The following is a 20,100-nucleotide window of genomic DNA, read 5'->3' as shown; positions in this document are numbered from 1 at the left end:
TGTTGGGTCACTACCTGTACTGGAGCTGTAGTGTCCAGAGTTGGTGAAGACTTTACTGTAGATCAGCGTTGTGTCTCCGCTGTAGGGTCCCACTCTGCCTACATTACCCAGAGAGGCAGAGAACGCCACCTGTTGTCTGGTTCTGTCTGTGTCTGTGTGTGTGTGTGTGTGTGTGTGTGTGTGTGTGTGTGTGTGTGTGTGTGGTGGGGGGGGCAAGAAAGCACACAATTAGAAGTGAAACAGTCGTCTGAGTTGTGTGTGGACAGAATCATGTTTATTTGACATCCTGGTGAATTTGAGATCAAATTAAAGCCTTTTTGAAAGGAAATATTCACTCTAATTACGAGTTGTGTCACCAGCCACGTACACACACGCACGCAAGCACACACACACACACACACACACACACACACACACACACACACACACACACACACACACACACGTACAGCCAGCCTCTCTTACCTAGTGTGTGGCTGATTGCTGCCAGTTGTCCGTTCAGGCTGCTGTTGACACTGTTCACCTGAGACATTAACAACACAGGTCTTAATGGGTTAATGGACCTTGTTACATTTTAAATCACTTCTGTTACAGAGTCAAATAAATCCAAAGTTTCCACAAGTTTTCTATGAACTGTGCACCAGAAACTGTTTCATCTATTGGCCTTCACTAATGGCTCATTTCCACCACATATAACAGCACAGTACAGCTCTACTCGACCTGGTCTTACTCGGCTCTACTTGATATAGACTCTGCTTCCATAGCAAGTTTACTCGCCTCCGCCCACACCTGGTCGTCATAGTGACCGCATATATGAGTCAATTGTGTTGTTTGTAATAGGGATGGCACGATACCACTTTTTCCGTGATACTGATATCACAACCTTGAGTATCTGCCGATACCGATATCAATCCGATCCGATCTTTTTCCCTCGCTTATACAACTAAGCTGTTAACACGTTCACTGCCAATGGCGAGTTGACTCGTCAAAAAAATTCCAACGGTTCACTGCCAATGACGAGTTGAGACGTCAAAAAAAAAAAAAAAATTTTTTGACGGTGCTACGTGGATCAATGCCCCCCACGTCTCCTATAAAAATATTGGAGCGACCGAACGTGTACAACCCATTCCACCGACCCACTAAGTGGCGACAGTGCTCTCCATTCTAGAGGAAGGCAAGCAAAAAGCAGTGTGAGGAAGCCATTCTCATGAAAATGGATTGGCGAAAACGCTTTCGCGCTTGGGAGCTGGCGGTGGGGTTTTGCAAATTTGCATAATAGATTACGGGTGGAACACACTTTGAAACACGCAGCATAAATAAGACCAGAATCGCAAAAGCTTCATCAAAGCTCTCAGAACCCCAAGAAACGAGCGATCCCATCCATCCAGACTTGCCCCGCGGCCGCCAGGCAGACAGGCAGACAGGCACAGCAGCAGCAAAGCAGTGAGCCTGGTGACGCGAGGTTACAGCAGCAGCAGCAACGAGCTTGTGACACGGCCGCTGCAGCCAAGAAGAACACACACGGAGGGAGGAGTTTGAAGTAGAGGGGTGTTTCCTGCTGTTATGGAGGAAATTACTGTTCAAAACTATTGTTTAGATGTCTGACGTCTTACTGTTGCCAAAAATGAATGGTTAAAGTGACTGTTCTATCGAATTTCACAAAAAGCCGTTTATCTCAGAATAAATTTACAGACGCTGAAACCATGCTGTATTCAACTGCTAATGCTTACATAAGTACTAACTCTACAAACTAACTCTTTTAGACAGAGAAAGCACACATTCTATTAGTTCTTTTGAGATATTGTGTGTTCACAAAATCCTAACAGAAACGAATCCTCGGCTCTTGAAAGATGAGCCAGAATCCTCAAAAAAACCCTCTGGCAGAAGCTAACTACAGTTTTGAAAAACGGCTGGCAGTGAATGTGTTAATAATACATTTACCAATGCACTTTGCTTAACCCAGCCATCTAAACAGCATGTTCAATCTGTGGAACAATATTTATTCCCTAAATGAAACGCTATATAGCCCAGAACATAGACTCAGTCATAAATGCACTAATGCTGCTTCTTTTTAAGCCTTCTCTCTCTCTCTCTCTATCTCTCTCTCTCTCTCTCCCTCTCTCTCACACACAGACACACACGCACGCACGCATGCGCCCACACACACACACACACACACACACACACACACACACACGCACGCACGCACGCACGCACGCACACACACACACACACACATACACACACACACACACACACACACACACGTCCCTTGTTACAACTGTCCCTGGTCTCACCTACTTGTGTGAAACACGGGGAGGGGAATTTACGCATCAAGGGTAAACGGGGACACGTGCTAATCTAGTTTTATTTGGTGTTTTGGTGTGTGTTCATTAGGGTTTATTTTGAATAGGGCTGGGCAATAACATCGATACGGCAATATATCGCAATATTTTTTTACGCAATACTGTATCGATATTTCAGAACAATGTCGTGATATATCGTTATATCGATTTTTTGCACAGCCATCTGTTCAGGGACACAATAAGAATACTTTTTTATTTCAGTGCATTCAGTAACACACTCAACACTCTGTAGTTTTGACTCAATTTGTGCACTAAGTTAGCAATATAAAGTGATGTACATATTATTAATGAATGAATGAATGAAGTATTTATTTGTCCGTTAGGAAAATTGGTTTGTACATCATGGTCGTTGGCAAAAAGGACATCAAAAACATCAGACAAGACAACAGCAGAAGACAAGACAACAATTATTATTGGCAACATCAACACATCACAAGATTGGGCTAGGGGAGGGGTTGGGTGGGTGGTGCTGGGGGGGGGGGTATCAGAGTCCGTTTATTAGTCCAATGGATGTGGGGATGAATGTTCTGTTTGTCCTTGTTGTTCTATGGAGTGGGGTTCTGACCCTGCGTCCTGAGGGGAGTGGTTTATATTGGCTGTTGAGTGGGTGAGTGATGTCTGTTATAATCCGGTTTGCTACCTGGGTGGTACACAGCGAGTTGTATTTTCAGCTCTATTTTTTAATTTTCAGTAAATTATGTAGTCTTGCAACATATTGCAATATGTATTGTATCGCAATGTATCGTGATACAACCATATCGTGACCCATGTATCGTGATACGTATTGTATCGTGAGGTCCTTGCCAATACCCAGCCCCAATTCTGAATAGCGTCAATCTGCCGCTTCGTTATGCAGAAAGTGCGTAGATTTGACGTCACTTCTAGATGGGAATGGTAACGTATTGATCGTGATATTCTGGTGTGTTTATGCTGCGGAATTGACCGCGGCTGGCAGTGTGTTTTGTGGCTCTCACCGTTGCTGCTGTCGGGTTGTGTGTGATACAGCGACTTTGTATCAGGCAGTCTGCAGTGTTGGAGTTTCCAACGCTTAAAAACGCTCGACTGTTTCTCCTCCTTGATAAACACAGCTGACATGACAACACAGTGCAGCAGGTCTCACATGCTGCGGTGCTGCATTCAGATCTCTCTTCACCGCGACGCTGCGTTGCTCAAAGTGACAACGTGATAGTTAGACTATGGATCGGATCGGATTCTACTTATTTTTCCCCTCAAATATCCGATCAAGTGATTTTGGCCAGATCGGCACCGATACCGATACTGAGTATCGGACTATCCCTAGTTTGTAAGCCATGTTATAAGCCATTATTTTTCATTCGGCTGTTTAGTCCGGACCGTGGTCCGAGGGAGGTTTCACACCTGTCAGTGTGAAGGGCTGTGTGAAGTGTCTGTGTGACCTTTATTGTGAAGGACTGTGTGAAGTGTCTGTTGGACTTTTATTGTGAAGGACTGTGTGAAGTGTGTTTTGGATTTTTATTGAGAATAATACAATGATTACCATGGTGCAAAACCATGTTCTGATTGGTCGAATTGCACGAAATTCGGCACTGCTCTACGTCGGGTCCCCAGCAGCACTGGGGTATATTCTAGCAGTATATTTTATGCTAGGCCAGACTATACCCGAGTATAGGTTGGCGGGGGCCGTTACTCTGGCCTGCTACACCTTGTTTTTGTTTTTATATAAAGCCTTAATTGGAGACTACGCAAATTACCTCACTTCGTTACTGAAGTGGAAGTCTGGCTATTATAACACACGTACTACAAACTGGCTCACTCTTGTGATTCCAAGAGTTCATACGGAACTTGGAAAAACTGCTTTTAACTACTGTCCACCTCATACATGGAACACCATTCAACAAACACTAAAACTCAATACCCTGGTATCTTTCAGTCAGTTTAAATCTCTGATCACCAACCATTCCACCACCATAACCTGCACTTGTTTTGATTGACTGTACACACTTTCTATTTTTACCATTTATTATGTTTGCATTTTGTACATTTACTGTATTTATTATGTATGTATTTCTTTACTCGACATCATTGCAAATGAGGCTTGTCCTCAATGAATCTTCGAGTTTAAATAAAGATTGAATGAATGAATGAATAGATGGCCGCTGAAATTGCACGAACAGAACTAAAGTGAAACTGCCTGGCCAATATGAGATCTGCTCAGTGAAACGGCAAAGTGTCAGTCAGACCTTGTTCTGCAGCGCGCCCATGTTGCTCTGCATGTTGCTCTGCAGCGCGCCTATGTTGCTCTGCATGTTGCTCTGCATGTTGCTCTGCAGCGCCTCCAGTTTGCTCTGCATGTTGCTCTGCATGTTGCTCTGCAGCACCTCCAGTTTGCTCTGCAGGCTCTTTGTCTCCTGGCCGGCGGCAGAAAGTGAGGACTCCAGCATGGAAACTGGGACAGAGACAAACAAATTGCAAAAGTTCAGTTTAAGTTAAATTGCATAAACTGGTATGAATATGAATTTTAACAGTATATTGCTACAACAAATATGAATGTATTCATTTGAGTCCTGTTTCCATCTTGTGAATGATTGGTACTAAATAATGATGCTTCTTCTTGCTATCAGTGATTCAACAACAGATGTATGAAAACATTTCAGTAATACCTTTATATAGGAGGAGAATATTCACTCCGGCCAGCAAGATGAGGAAAGCAACAGCCACGTATAAGCACCACTGCCTTTTTGGCTGCTTCAACTTTCCATCTGAAACACAAATAAAAAACTACAATAGAAAACAGTAGAATATGAGCCGTGTCCTGCAGGAGAATGGCCTCTAGAGGCAGCATCTCAATAGAAAACAGTAGAATATGAGCCGTGTCCTGCAGGAGAATGGCCTCTAGAGGCAGCATCTCAATAGAAAACAGTAGAATATGAGCAGTGTCCTGCAGGAGAATGGCCTCTAGAGGCAGCATCTCAATAGAAAACAGAATATGAGCCGTGTCCTGCAGGAGAATGGCCTCTAGAGGCAGCATCTCAATAGAAAACAGAATATGAGCCGTGTCCTGCAGGAGAATGGCCTCTAGAGGCAGTATCTCAATAGAAAACAGTAGAATATGAGCCAAGTCCTGCAGGAGAATGGCCTCTAGAGGCAGCATCTCAATAGAAAACAGTAGAATATGAGCCGTGTCCTGCAGGAGAATGGCCTCTAGAGGCAGCATCTCAATAGAAAACAGTAGAATATGAGCCGTGTCCTGCAGGAGAATGGCCTCTAGAGGCAGCATCTCAATAGAAAACAGTAGAATATGAGGCGTGTCCTGCAGGAGAATGGCCTCTAGAGGAAGCAGCTTAATAGAAAACAGTAGAATATGAGCAGTGTCCTGCAGGAGAATGGCCTCTAGAGGCAGCATCTCAATAGAAAACAGTAGAATATGAGCAGTGTCCTGCAGGAGAATGGCCTCTAGAGGCAGCATGTCAATAGAAAACAGTAGAATATGAACAGTGTCCTGCAGGAGAATGGCCTCTAGAGGCAGCATCTCAATAGAAAACAGTAGAATATGAGCAGTGTCCTGCAGGAGAATGGCCTCTAGACGCAGCATCTCAATAGAAAACAGTAGAATATGAGCCGTGTCCTGCAGGGCAATGGCCTCTAGAGGCAGCATGTCAATAGAAAACAGTAGAATATCAGGGCGTCCTGCAGGAGAATGGCCTCTTGAGGCAGCATCTCAATAGAAAACAGTAGAATATGAGCCGTGTCCTGCAGGGGAATGGCCTCTAGAGGCAGCATGTCAATAGAAAACAGTAGAATATCAGGGCGTCCTGCAGGAGAATGGCCTCTAGAGGCAGCATCTCAATAGAAAACAGTAGAATATCAGCGCATCCTGCAGGAGAATGGCCTCTAGAGGCAGCATCTCAATAGAAAACAGATGAGCCGTGTCCTGCAGGAGAATGGCCTCTAGAGGCAGAATCTCAATAGAAAACAGAATATCAGCGCGTCCTGCAGGAGAATGGCCTCTAGAGGCAGCATCTCAATAGAAAACAGTAGAATATGAGCAGTGTCCTGCAGGAGAATGGCCTCTAGAGGCAACATCTCAATAGAAAACAGTAGAATATGAGCCGTGTCCTGCAGGAGAATGGCCTCTAGAGGCAGCATCTCAATAGAAAACAGTAGAATATGAGCCGTGTCCTGCAGGAGAATGGCCTCTAGAGGCAGCATCTCAATAGAAAACAGTAGAATATGAGCAGTGTCCTGCAGGAGAATGGCCTCTAGAGGCAGCATCTCAATAGAAAACAGTAGAATATGAGCCGTGTCCTGCAGGAGAATGGCCTCTAGAGGCAGCATCTCAATAGAAAACAGTAGAATATGAGCAGTGTCCTGCAGGAGAATGGCCTCTAGAGGCAGCATCTAAATAGAAAACAGTCGAATATGAGCCGTGTCCTGCAGGAGAATGGCCTCTAGAGGCAGCATCTCAATAGAAAACAGTAGAATATGAGTTGTGTCCTGCAGGAGAATGGCCTCTAGAGGCAGCATCTCAATAGAAAACAGTAGAATATGAGCCGTGTCCTGCAGGAGAATGGCCTCTAGAGGCAGCATCTCAATAGAAAACAGTAGAATATGAGCAGTGTCCTGCAGGAGAATGGCCTCTAGAGGCAGCATCTCAATAGAAAACAGTAGAATATGAGCCGTGTCCTGCAGGAGAATGGCCTCTAGAGGCAGCATCTCAATAGAAAACAGTAGAATATCAGGGCGTCCTGCAGGAGAATGGCCTCTAGAGGCAGCATCTCAATAGAAAACAGTAGAATATCAGCGCATCCTGCAGGAGAATGGCCTCTAGAGGCAGCATCTCAATAGAAAACAGATGAGCCGTGTCCTGCAGGAGAATGGCCTCTAGAGGCAGAATCTCAATAGAAAACAGAATATCAGCGCGTCCTGCAGGAGAATGGCCTCTAGAGGCAGCATCTCAATAGAAAACAGTAGAATATGAGCAGTGTCCTGCAGGAGAATGGCCTCTAGAGGCAACATCTCAATAGAAAACAGTAGAATATGAGCCGTGTCCTGCAGGAGAATGGCCTCTAGAGGCAGCATCTCAATAGAAAACAGTAGAATATGAGCCGTGTCCTGCAGGAGAATGGCCTCTTGAGGCAGCATCTCAATAGAAAACAGTAGAATATGAGCCGTGTCCTGCAGGAGAATGGCCTCTAGAGGCAGCATCTCAATAGAAAACAGTAGAATATGAGCCGTGTCCTGCAGGAGAATGGCCTCTAGAGGCAGCATCTCAATAGAAAACAGTAGAATATGAGCAGTGTCCTGCAGGAGAATGGCCTCTAGAGGCAGCATCTCAATAGAAAACAGTAGAATATGAGTCGTGTCCTGCAGGAGAATGGCCTCTAGAGGCAGCATCTCAATAGAAAACAGTAGAATATGAGTTGTGTCCTGCAGGAGAATGGCCTCTAGAGGCAGCATCTCAATAGAAAACAGTAGAATATGAGCCGTGTCCTGCAGGAGAATGGCCTCTAGAGGCAGCATCTCAATAGAAAACAGTAGAATATGAGCAGTGTCCTGCAGGAGAATGGCCTCTAGATGCAGCATCTCAATAGAAAACAGTAGAATATGAGCCGTGTCCTGCAGGAGAATGGCCTCTAGAGGCAGCATCTCAATAGAAAACAGTAGAATATCAGGGCGTCCTGCAGGAGAATGGCCTCTAGAGGCAGCATCTCAATAGAAAACAGTAGAATATCAGCGCATCCTGCAGGAGAATGGCCTCTAGAGGCAGCATCTCAATAGAAAACAGATGAGCCGTGTCCTGCAGGAGAATGGCCTCTAGAGGCAGAATCTCAATAGAAAACAGAATATCAGCGCGTCCTGCAGGAGAATGGCCTCTAGAGGCAGCATCTCAATAGAAAACAGTAGAATATGAGCCGTGTCCTGCAGGAGAATGGCCTCTAGAGGCAGCATCTCAATAGAAAACAGTAGAATATGAGCCGTGTCCTGCAGGAGAATGGCCTCTAGAGGCAGCATCTCAATAGAAAACAGTAGAATATGAGGCGTGTCCTGCAGGAGAATGGCCTCTTGAGGCAGCATCTCAATAGAAAACAGTAGAATATGAGCCGTGTCCTGCAGGAGAATGGCCTCTAGAGGCAGCATCTCAATAGAAAACAGAATATGAGCCGTGTCCTGCAGGAGAATGGCCTCTAGAGGCAGCATCTCAATAGAAAACAGTAGAATATGAGCGCGTCCTGCAGGAGAATGGCCTCTAGAGGCAGCATCTCAATAGAAAACAGTAGAATATGAGCAGTGTCCTGCAGGAGAATGGCCTCTAGAGGCAGCATCTCAATAGAAAACAGTAGAATATGAGCCGTGTCCTGCAGGAGAATGGCCTCTAGAGGCAGCATCTCAATAGAAAACAGTAGAATATGAGCCGTGTCCTGCAGGAGAATGGCCTCTAGAGGCAGCATCTCAATAGAAAACAGTAGAATATGAGCCGTGTCCTGCAGGAGAATGGCCTCTGGAGGCAGCATCTCAATAGAAAACAGTAGAATATGAGCAGTGTCCTGCAGGAGAATGGCCTCTAGAAGCAGCATCTCAATAGAAAACAGTAGAATATGAGCCGTGTCCTGCAGGGGAATGGCCTCTAGAGGCAGCATCTCAATAGAAAACAGTAGAATATCAGCGCATCCTGCAGGAGAATGGCCTCTAGAGGCAGCATCTCAATAGAAAACAGATGAGCCGTGTCCTGCAGGAGAATGGCCTCTAGAGGCAGAATCTCAATAGAAAACAGAATATCAGCGCGTCCTGCAGGAGAATGGCCTCTAGAGGCAGCATCTCAATAGAAAACAGTAGAATATGAGCAGTGTCCTGCAGGAGAATGGCCTCTAGAGGCAACATCTCAATAGAAAACAGTAGAATATGAGCCGTGTCCTGCAGGAGAATGGCCTCTAGAGGCAGCATCTCAATAGAAAACAGTAGAATATGAGCCGTGTCCTGCAGGAGAATGGCCTCTAGAGGCAGCATCTCAATAGAAAACAGTAGAATATGAGCAGTGTCCTGCAGGAGAATGGCCTCTAGAGGCAGCATCTCAATAGAAAACAGTAGAATATGAGCCGTGTCCTGCAGGAGAATGGCCTCTAGAGGCAGCATCTCAATAGAAAACAGTAGAATATGAGCAGTGTCCTGCAGGAGAATGGCCTCTAGAGGCAGCATCTAAATAGAAAACAGTCGAATATGAGCCGTGTCCTGCAGGAGAATGGCCTCTAGAGGCAGCATCTCAATAGAAAACAGTAGAATATGAGTTGTGTCCTGCAGGAGAATGGCCTCTAGAGGCAGCATCTCAATAGAAAACAGTAGAATATGAGCCGTGTCCTGCAGGAGAATGGCCTCTAGAGGCAGCATCTCAATAGAAAACAGTAGAATATGAGCAGTGTCCTGCAGGAGAATGGCCTCTAGAGGCAGCATCTCAATAGAAAACAGTAGAATATGAGCCGTGTCCTGCAGGAGAATGGCCTCTAGAGGCAGCATCTCAATAGAAAACAGTAGAATATCAGGGCGTCCTGCAGGAGAATGGCCTCTAGAGGCAGCATCTCAATAGAAAACAGTAGAATATCAGCGCATCCTGCAGGAGAATGGCCTCTAGAGGCAGCATCTCAATAGAAAACAGATGAGCCGTGTCCTGCAGGAGAATGGCCTCTAGAGGCAGAATCTCAATAGAAAACAGAATATCAGCGCGTCCTGCAGGAGAATGGCCTCTAGAGGCAGCATCTCAATAGAAAACAGTAGAATATGAGCAGTGTCCTGCAGGAGAATGGCCTCTAGAGGCAACATCTCAATAGAAAACAGTAGAATATGAGCCGTGTCCTGCAGGAGAATGGCCTCTAGAGGCAGCATCTCAATAGAAAACAGTAGAATATGAGCCGTGTCCTGCAGGAGAATGGCCTCTTGAGGCAGCATCTCAATAGAAAACAGTAGAATATGAGCCGTGTCCTGCAGGAGAATGGCCTCTAGAGGCAGCATCTCAATAGAAAACAGTAGAATATGAGCCGTGTCCTGCAGGAGAATGGCCTCTAGAGGCAGCATCTCAATAGAAAACAGTAGAATATGAGCAGTGTCCTGCAGGAGAATGGCCTCTAGAGGCAGCATCTCAATAGAAAACAGTAGAATATGAGTCGTGTCCTGCAGGAGAATGGCCTCTAGAGGCAGCATCTCAATAGAAAACAGTAGAATATGAGTTGTGTCCTGCAGGAGAATGGCCTCTAGAGGCAGCATCTCAATAGAAAACAGTAGAATATGAGCCGTTTCCTGCAGGAGAATGGCCTCTAGAGGCAGCATCTCAATAGAAAACAGTAGAATATGAGCAGTGTCCTGCAGGAGAATGGCCTCTAGAGGCAGCATCTCAATAGAAAACAGTAGAATATGAGCCGTGTCCTGCAGGAGAATGGCCTCTAGAGGCAGCATCTCAATAGAAAACAGTAGAATATCAGGGCGTCCTGCAGGAGAATGGCCTCTAGAGGCAGCATCTCAATAGAAAACAGTAGAATATCAGCGCATCCTGCAGGAGAATGGCCTCTAGAGGCAGCATCTCAATAGAAAACAGATGAGCCGTGTCCTGCAGGAGAATGGCCTCTAGAGGCAGAATCTCAATAGAAAACAGAATATCAGCGCGTCCTGCAGGAGAATGGCCTCTAGAGGCAGCATCTCAATAGAAAACAGTAGAATATGAGCCGTGTCCTGCAGGAGAATGGCCTCTAGAGGCAGCATCTCAATAGAAAACAGTAGAATATGAGCCGTGTCCTGCAGGAGAATGGCCTCTAGAGGCAGCATCTCAATAGAAAACAGTAGAATATGAGGCGTGTCCTGCAGGAGAATGGCCTCTAGAGGCAGCAGCTTAATAGAAAACAGTAGAATATGAGCAGTGTCCTGCAGGAGAATGGCCTCTAGAGGCAGCATCTCAATAGAAAACAGAATATGAGCCGTGTCCTGCAGGAGAATGGCCTCTAGAGGCAGCATCTCAATAGAAAACAGTAGAATATGAGCGCGTCCTGCAGGAGAATGGCCTCTAGAGGCAGCATCTCAATAGAAAACAGTAGAATATGAGCAGTGTCCTGCAGGAGAATGGCCTCTAGAGGCAGCATCTCAATAGAAAACAGTAGAATATGAGCCGTGTCCTGCAGGAGAATGGCCTCTAGAGGCAGCATCTCAATAGAAAACAGTAGAATATGAGCCGTGTCCTGCAGGAGAATGGCCTCTAGAGGCAGCATCTCAATAGAAAACAGTAGAATATGAGCCGTGTCCTGCAGGAGAATGGCCTCTAGAGGCAGCATCTCAATAGAAAACAGTAGAATATGAGCAGTGTCCTGCAGGAGAATGGCCTCTAGAGGCAGCATCTCAATAGAAAACAGTAGAATATGAGCCGTGTCCTGCAGGGGAATGGCCTCTAGAGGCAGCATGTCAATAGAAAACAGTAGAATATGAGCAGTGTCCTGCAGGAGAATGGCCTCTAGAGGCAGCAACTCAATAGAAAACAGTAGAATATGAGCAGTGTCCTGCAGGAGAATGGCCTGTAGAGGCAGCATGTCAATAGAAAACAGTAGAATATCAGGGCGTCCTGCAGGAGAATGGCCTCTTGAGGCAGCATCTCAATAGAAAACAGTAGAATATGAGCCGTGTCCTGCAGGGGAATGGCCTCTAGAGGCAGCATGTCAATAGAAAACAGTAGAATATCAGGGCGTCCTGCAGGAGAATGGCCTCTAGAGGCAGCATCTCAATAGAAAACAGTAGAATATCAGCGCATCCTGCAGGAGAATGGCCTCTAGAGGCAGCATCTCAATAGAAAACAGATGAGCCGTGTCCTGCAGGAGAATGGCCTCTAGAGGCAGAATCTCAATAGAAAACAGAATATCAGCGCGTCCTGCAGGAGAATGGCCTCTAGAGGCAGCATCTCAATAGAAAACAGTAGAATATGAGCAGTGTCCTGCAGGAGAATGGCCTCTAGAGGCAACATCTCAATAGAAAACAGTAGAATATGAGCCGTGTCCTGCAGGAGAATGGCCTCTAGAGGCAGCATCTCAATAGAAAACAGTAGAATATGAGCCGTGTCCTGCAGGAGAATGGCCTCTTGAGGCAGCATCTCAATAGAAAACAGTAGAATATGAGCCGTGTCCTGCAGGAGAATGGCCTCTAGAGGCAGCATCTCAATAGAAAACAGTAGAATATGAGCCGTGTCCTGCAGGAGAATGGCCTCTAGAGGCAGCATCTCAATAGAAAACAGTAGAATATGAGCAGTGTCCTGCAGGAGAATGGCCTCTAGAGGCAGCATCTCAATAGAAAACAGTAGAATATGAGCCGTGTCCTGCAGGAGAATGGCCTCTAGAGGCAGCATCTCAATAGAAAACAGTAGAATATGAGCAGTGTCCTGCAGGAGAATGGCCTCTAGAGGCAGCATCTAAATAGAAAACAGTAGAATATGAGCCGTGTCCTGCAGGAGAATGGCCTCTAGAGGCAGCATCTCAATAGAAAACAGTAGAATATGAGCCGTGTCCTGCAGGAGAATGGCCTCTAGAGGCAGCATCTCAATAGAAAACAGTAGAATATGAGCAGTGTCCTGCAGGAGAATGGCCTCTAGAGGCAGCATCTCAATAGAAAACAGTAGAATATGAGTCGTGTCCTGCAGGAGAATGGCCTCTAGAGGCAGCATCTCAATAGAAAACAGTAGAATATGAGTTGTGTCCTGCAGGAGAATGGCCTCTAGAGGCAGCATCTCAATAGAAAACAGTAGAATATGAGCCGTGTCCTGCAGGAGAATGGCCTCTAGAGGCAGCATCTCAATAGAAAACAGTAGAATATGAGCAGTGTCCTGCAGGAGAATGGCCTCTAGAGGCAGCATCTCAATAGAAAACAGTAGAATATGAGCCGTGTCCTGCAGGAGAATGGCCTCTAGAGGCAGCATCTCAATAGAAAACAGTAGAATATCAGGGCGTCCTGCAGGAGAATGGCCTCTAGAGGCAGCATCTCAATAGAAAACAGTAGAATATCAGCGCATCCTGCAGGAGAATGGCCTCTAGAGGCAGCATCTCAATAGAAAACAGATGAGCCGTGTCCTGCAGGAGAATGGCCTCTAGAGGCAGAATCTCAATAGAAAACAGAATATCAGCGCGTCCTGCAGGAGAATGGCCTCTAGAGGCAGCATCTCAATAGAAAACAGTAGAATATGAGCCGTGTCCTGCAGGAGAATGGCCTCTAGAGGCAGCATCTCAATAGAAAACAGTAGAATATGAGCCGTGTCCTGCAGGAGAATGGCCTCTAGAGGCAGCATCTCAATAGAAAACAGTAGAATATGAGGCGTGTCCTGCAGGAGAATGGCCTCTAGAGGCAGCAGCTTAATAGAAAACAGTAGAATATGAGCAGTGTCCTGCAGGAGAATGGCCTCTAGAGGCAGCATCTCAATAGAAAACAGTAGAATATGAGCCGTGTCCTGCAGGAGAATGGCCTCTAGAGGCAGCATCTCAATAGAAAACAGTAGAATATGAGCCGTGTCCTGCAGGAGAATGGCCTCTAGAGGCAGCATCTCAATAGAAAACAGTAGAATATGAGGCGTGTCCTGCAGGAGAATGGCCTCTAGAGGCAGCAGCTTAATAGAAAACAGTAGAATATGAGCAGTGTCCTGCAGGAGAATGGCCTCTAGAGGCAGCATCTCAATAGAAAACAGAATATGAGCCGTGTCCTGCAGGAGAATGGCCTCTAGAGGCAGCATCTCAATAGAAAACAGTAGAATATGAGCGCGTCCTGCAGGAGAATGGCCTCTAGAGGCAGCATCTCAATAGAAAACAGTAGAATATGAGCAGTGTCCTGCAGGAGAATGGCCTCTAGAGGCAGCATCTCAATAGAAAACAGTAGAATATGAGCCGTGTCCTGCAGGAGAATGGCCTCTAGAGGCAGCATCTCAATAGAAAACAGTAGAATATGAGCCGTGTCCTGCAGGAGAATGGCCTCTAGAGGCAGCATCTCAATAGAAAACAGTAGAATATGAGCCGTGTCCTGCAGCAGAATGGCCTCTAGAGGCAGCATCTCAATAGAAAACAGTAGAATATGAGCAGTGTCCTGCAGGAGAATGGCCTCTAGAGGCAGCATCTCAATAGAAAACAGTAGAATATGAGCCGTGTCCTGCAGGGGAATGGCCTCTAGAGGCAGCATGTCAATAGAAAACAGTAGAATATGAGCAGTGTCCTGCAGGAGAATGGCCTCTAGAGGCAGCATCTCAATAGAAAACAGTAGAATATGAGCAGTGTCCTGCAGGAGAATGGCCTCTAGAGGCAGCATGTCAATAGAAAACAGTAGAATATCAGGGCGTCCTGCAGGAGAATGGCCTCTTGAGGCAGCATCTCAATAGAAAACAGTAGAATATCAGCGCATCCTGCAGGAGAATGGCCTCTAGAGGCAGAATCTCAATAGAAAACAGAATATCAGCGCGTCCTGCAGGAGAATGGCCTCTAGAGGCAGCATCTCAATAGAAAACAGTAGAATATGAGCAGTGTCCTGCAGGAGAATGGCCTCTAGAGGCAACATCTCAATAGAAAACAGTAGAATATGAGCCGTGTCCTGCAGGAGAATGGCCTCTAGAGGCAGCATCTCAATAGAAAACAGTAGAATATGAGCCGTGTCCTGCAGGAGAATGGCCTCTTGAGGCAGCATCTCAATAGAAAACAGTAGAATATGAGCCGTGTCCTGCAGGAGAATGGCCTCTAGAGGCAGCATCTCAATAGAAAACAGTAGAATATGAGCCGTGTCCTGCAGGAGAATGGCCTCTAGAGGCAGCATCTCAATAGAAAACAGTAGAATATGAGCAGTGTCCTGCAGGAGAATGGCCTCTAGAGGCAGCATCTCAATAGAAAACAGTAGAATATGAGCCGTGTCCTGCAGGAGAATGGCCTCTAGAGGCAGCATCTCAATAGAAAACAGTAGAATATGAGCAGTGTCCTGCAGGAGAATGGCCTCTAGAGGCAGCATCTAAATAGAAAACAGTCGAATATGAGCCGTGTCCTGCAGGAGAATGGCCTCTAGAGGCAGCATCTCAATAGAAAACAGTAGAATATGAGTTGTGTCCTGCAGGAGAATGGCCTCTAGAGGCAGCATCTCAATAGAAAACAGTAGAATATGAGCCGTGTCCTGCAGGAGAATGGCCTCTAGAGGCAGCATCTCAATAGAAAACAGTACACAGTAAAAACTCCTGGGCTGTTTGTGTAAACATATAGTTGGTCTATTCACCTGGGTCAAGTATTCTGGGCTAGCTGTGGTACTATAAACACACTCTTGGGCTGCTCATAGCCCAATATGATTGGGTAAGAGGGCTTTAAGGGGGTATTTTGCGGTTGGACATCTGGTTGGGCTACTCTGGCCCATGTCCTGGTCCATTCATTTTCCCGCCAGCCCCTCAGTCCAGTGGAATTTTCTGGAAGCAGCAGCTTGTCTCCCTCCTCTCCCATATTAAGAAGTGAGCAGGATTTTACGGTAGGTTATATGAATACCTATTTATATTATTTTTAAATAAGTTGTGGTAAAAGCATGAGCTCAGTTCACTGATGGCATCATGGGGGATTTAGTGGCTTTCATTCTGTGTGTAACGGGATGTAGAAACACACTTCAAGGCTGCTACATGTCCAGGAGGCCTGACAGTAGCTAGCCAGTAGGCTACCCCCTCCCTACTGTAACCTAGATCCGGGCACTGCTGTCGACTCAACACAGCTTATGTGAAACTGCCATGGGTGTAGCATTACATAGCATAACTGCTATGTTTTTAACTTTATGTTACCGGTTCGCATGTTGTGGAGTGGATGGGAACTCTGTGGGTTCGGCTCCACGGTAAAAACAACAAACAAAACAGCAACACATAGCGTTAACGTTATTGAATGGATTTTTGTTTATCAGAGAGGAACAAGGCAAGCTAACTAGCTAACGCTAATTTTGGCTAGTGACTGACTTGTCTCTAAAAAAAACGAGTGGACAAGCTTTTTTACTTTTGTTAACAATGGTGATTCTGCCCTGCAGTTGGAGACTACCTAATGCTACAGCAGTCCGAGATGTCTTGAATGCGGTTATTTGAGATGGGTGAGTAACATTAGCCAATTTATAATTGCAAGAGGCTGATGTTAACGTTAGCTAGCTATGACAATAAATCGGGTGGGGAGTAGATAACCTCAGCCTTTAGCAACTTTGCTAACGCTAAATGTTTAGCAGTGATTTTATGATCTAGACGATACAAACAAGGTATTGATCATATAACGTTATGGATTGTTTTCTGATCCAAGGAGTCAGGAGGTGGGAAGACATGTTTTAGTGGAGGAAAAAACAGCTGCAAGTAATGTATTTAACGCTAAGTAGCGCTACCATCATGTTCAATGAAGCCAGCCTTCCCTATTTGGCTGGCTAGCTACAACGTGAACGTAACTGCAAGGAGGAAACTCTTTAGGATTATTATCAATCCTGTTTTTTGATTTAAAGTTGGAGTTGGTGGAAAACCTGGGATTGATGCTTTTTGGCGTGGAAAGTGCATGGTCATGGGCCAGGAAGTTATCCACATCACCACATCAAGGGTAACGTTACGTTATTAAAAAATATTCTGGCTGGCAGTGTTTGTAGCTAGTGCATGTCAGTGACATACAGTATGCATCTGCCAGGCTGTGATGCTGTTGAAGTTGGTTGTGTGTGTGTGTGCTGCTTGTGTCTGTGTGTGTGTGTGTGTGTGTGTGTGTGTGTGTGTGTGTGTGTGTGTGTGTGTGTGTGTTGCGTGTGTGCGTGTGTGCGTGCGTGTGTGTGTGTGTGTGGATGATGTAGACTAGCCTATATTTTGGGGATGGTATGGACAGATATTTGGTTTAATGATATGTTGTGTACAACATGGACTTAAGCATTTGGATGTGATGTGCCCCCTTATGACATCACTGATGACATCGTCAGTGTGTGTGTGTGCCCCCTTATGACATCAGTGTTGACATCATCAGTCTTATGCCTCTGTGTGTGTGTGTGTGTGTGTGTGTGTGTGTGTGTGTGTGTGTGTGCGCCTGATGACATCACTTCCAGTTGAGTGACATCACTTCCTGCACGAGTTGCACCTTGGGGCGAGCTGCAGAGTGAAGTAATTGGCGGCAGCTGGCATTTTTCGGGATTGGTGGTGCCGAGCAAACCCGAGGGGCGAAGGGACACAGACGGGACCACAACGGGGGGAAACAGCCCTTGGAGTAAGCACAGGATCAATGCTCTCAATGCATCAGAAAAGGAGAGGTCATCTCCTAGATCCTGAATCCTTGCGTGTGAGTAATCTGTTAGCCTGGCCAGCTGACTCACTCACCTGTTCTCTCCCTTCCAGTTTGGGCTGCCGAACGAGCCGTCATCGTGGAACCCTGTGGTCAAGATAGGACTCCCGTTGCTCGCCATCCCCATCTCCAAGCGCTATCCAGCGTCTCCAGGCGCCATCTCCCTCTCAAACGCTATCTAGCGTCTGCAAACGCCATCACCATCTCCAAACGCTATATCTAGCATCATCAATGTCATCGCCCACGCAGGACGCACAGCCAACACGCCGCAGGTAGGTAAAACTACAGTATACAAAAACTGCTTTGATGTAGTAATTTTACAAAGTTTCAAATTAATTCCTGAATTTTCTTTTGTTAATAACAATCTCATGAGTAATAGTTGTTTGTCAAATTGTATTTGCCATAAAAAATGTTTAGAGTGATAACACGTTATAGACTAGAGGCTATTTTGCACGGATACAGTATATAGGTGTGCCTTGAGATTTTGTCTCGCCCCTTTGGGTTCGCAAACCACTGCCTGAGACAACATATTACTACCGTTTCAGGCACCTCAGTTGCAGCTCCGAACTGTGCCCTCCCATCCCACCAGTTGTGACCCACTCTGCATCCTCACTCAGACTCAGGAAAGGCCAGTTTGCCGACCTGACTGCCACAATCAGGTCCTGGGAGGACGACCTAAGCCACCCGCCCATTCGCAAAGAGAATGCCCAAGGGAAGCCTGCTACCGCCTGTGTTCCCAAACTGTCCTCCAGAGACGCCATTGGTAGGTTTTTCCCCCAGTCGTCTTATTCCTCAGCACAAATGGACAATAATGTTATTTCTGTGTCCGTGTCTATTTCAGTGAATCAGATTTTTATTCATTACTTTATTATTACTTATGTTAACTTTCTAATAGTTTATTTGACTACCAGCTCTATTATGAGAGCACAATGCTTACTGATGCATTTCATAAACACTGATAAACTGTATACTGTACAACAGGCTAGACAGACTGCAGTTCTGCGGGGGTATTGCGAGAAAAACGGCAATAGGTCTTTAAGCTTATTATTATGTCCATTAATTTTGCCTAATGTCAACATTGTTTGAGCATAAATAGCCCAATCTGCGAACCCAGAGTCTTTTTCGGCACGTAAATAGACTCTGGGACAGCCGTAACTTTTTTTTAGGATTCCTGTACAGCGCGGATCTTCCGCCCGGGACTTCCACTTCCGCGCAGCGGTGCCTTTTAAAAACATACATTGCGTCACTTTTATTTTGAATACTAAATGTCAAAATGTGTATATAATATATTCACTAGCGTTCAGGAACGGAACTCTTATATTCACCGGTACAACAAAAGTGCACTGCGCGGAGGCAGAAGTCCCGGGCGGAAGATTCACGCTGTACAGGAAGCCTAAAAAAAAGGTACGGCTGTCCCAGAGTCCCAGATTGTGAATAGCCTAACCTACTTACTCATAAACTGTCGGCACGGAGCATTCCTCCTGTTGCAGTCATGGATCGTACAGTATAGGCTACTTTTTTACTTTCACTTATGCCTTTCACCTTGCTGTGTGAGGTGGTTTCCTCTTTTCTTTTTTTAATGAATGAGCTGAGCTTCAATCTGTCTTCCCGCGGGGACTTTTTAAGACAGATGTCGATTCGGTGCTATGACTACCTCCACTGGCGGAACGAAAGGCGTAACAAAATGACACTCTATTACGTTCCTGTGACTTTTAGACAGGAGGCGAGGCATAACGATGCCACAGTGATTGCGGCTTTCACAGGCTGTGTAAAAGGGGCTTAGGTCTGGAGTAATCTCTGGGCTTCTGCAGCCAAGCAAAGACCAACAGATGTAGCCTATGGAGGGGGAAAACACCGCCTACCTCAAAACTTCACTATAGAAAAAAATAACAACATTGCAACAAAATCAGCATCTGTGTATGAATTTCTAAAATCCAATATCACTTAGGCATAGCATTACTTCAACGTAACACATATTACAGGCACATTGCTAAATGTGCTTGAGAAATTAAATGGTACAAAGAACTGAGCAAGTACAAACAGGGATGCAAACACCGTGCATGGCGATTTTTTCCCATGTAATTTTAGGTTGGTATTTAGGTCTTTTCCTGGGATGCGTTTTGTGGCAGGCTGATTGCATGTTCCTTTGCATCTACATTAAACTAAGATATAGATTTTTTTCTTTTAATATTTGCTTGGTTATTTTTGCAGACATTAACATTTTTGGTGGGCTGAGCATTGCTTGTGCCTCCTTTTGGATTCAGTTCTGTTTGATGTCAAATGTCTCTTTTGTGACGTCATGCACGTAGCAGTGTGAGCTGTGGTTGTTCTAATGTGGGGACAGACAGACAGATAAATGCCCTCACTAGCTAATCATCTATCATCTATATTGTAGATCATCTCTGTCCTCCTATCCCTTCACTCTTCCATTCTCTCCTCTTTTCTCCCCAGAAGATGCGATG

General features: G+C 45.6%; 1 protein-coding gene and 1 long non-coding RNA gene across 2 annotated transcripts in view; one reads left to right on the top strand and one right to left on the bottom strand.

Moving 5' to 3' along the window:
* The window catches only part of LOC310777967 (ATP-binding cassette sub-family C member 12-like), a gene marked incomplete at both ends in the record, with an annotated part of 450,252 nt that overhangs the window by 266,292 nt on the left and 163,860 nt on the right, over positions 1-20,100 (bottom strand). The window lies entirely within an intron of this gene.
* Positions 17,448-18,280, top strand: LOC310778454. Its single transcript, XR_014552773.1, has 3 exons — positions 17,448-17,563; positions 17,692-17,910; positions 18,184-18,280. It is a non-coding gene; the product is annotated as an uncharacterized lncRNA (long non-coding RNA).

Source organism: Poromitra crassiceps (assembly GCF_964638095.1).
Source record: "Poromitra crassiceps genome assembly, chromosome: 6".
In the NCBI taxonomy this organism is placed as follows: Eukaryota; Metazoa; Chordata; class Actinopteri; order Beryciformes; family Melamphaidae; genus Poromitra; species Poromitra crassiceps.
Note: the sequence above shows the minus strand (reverse complement) of the source record. Positions and strands in the feature narration are given on the sequence as shown.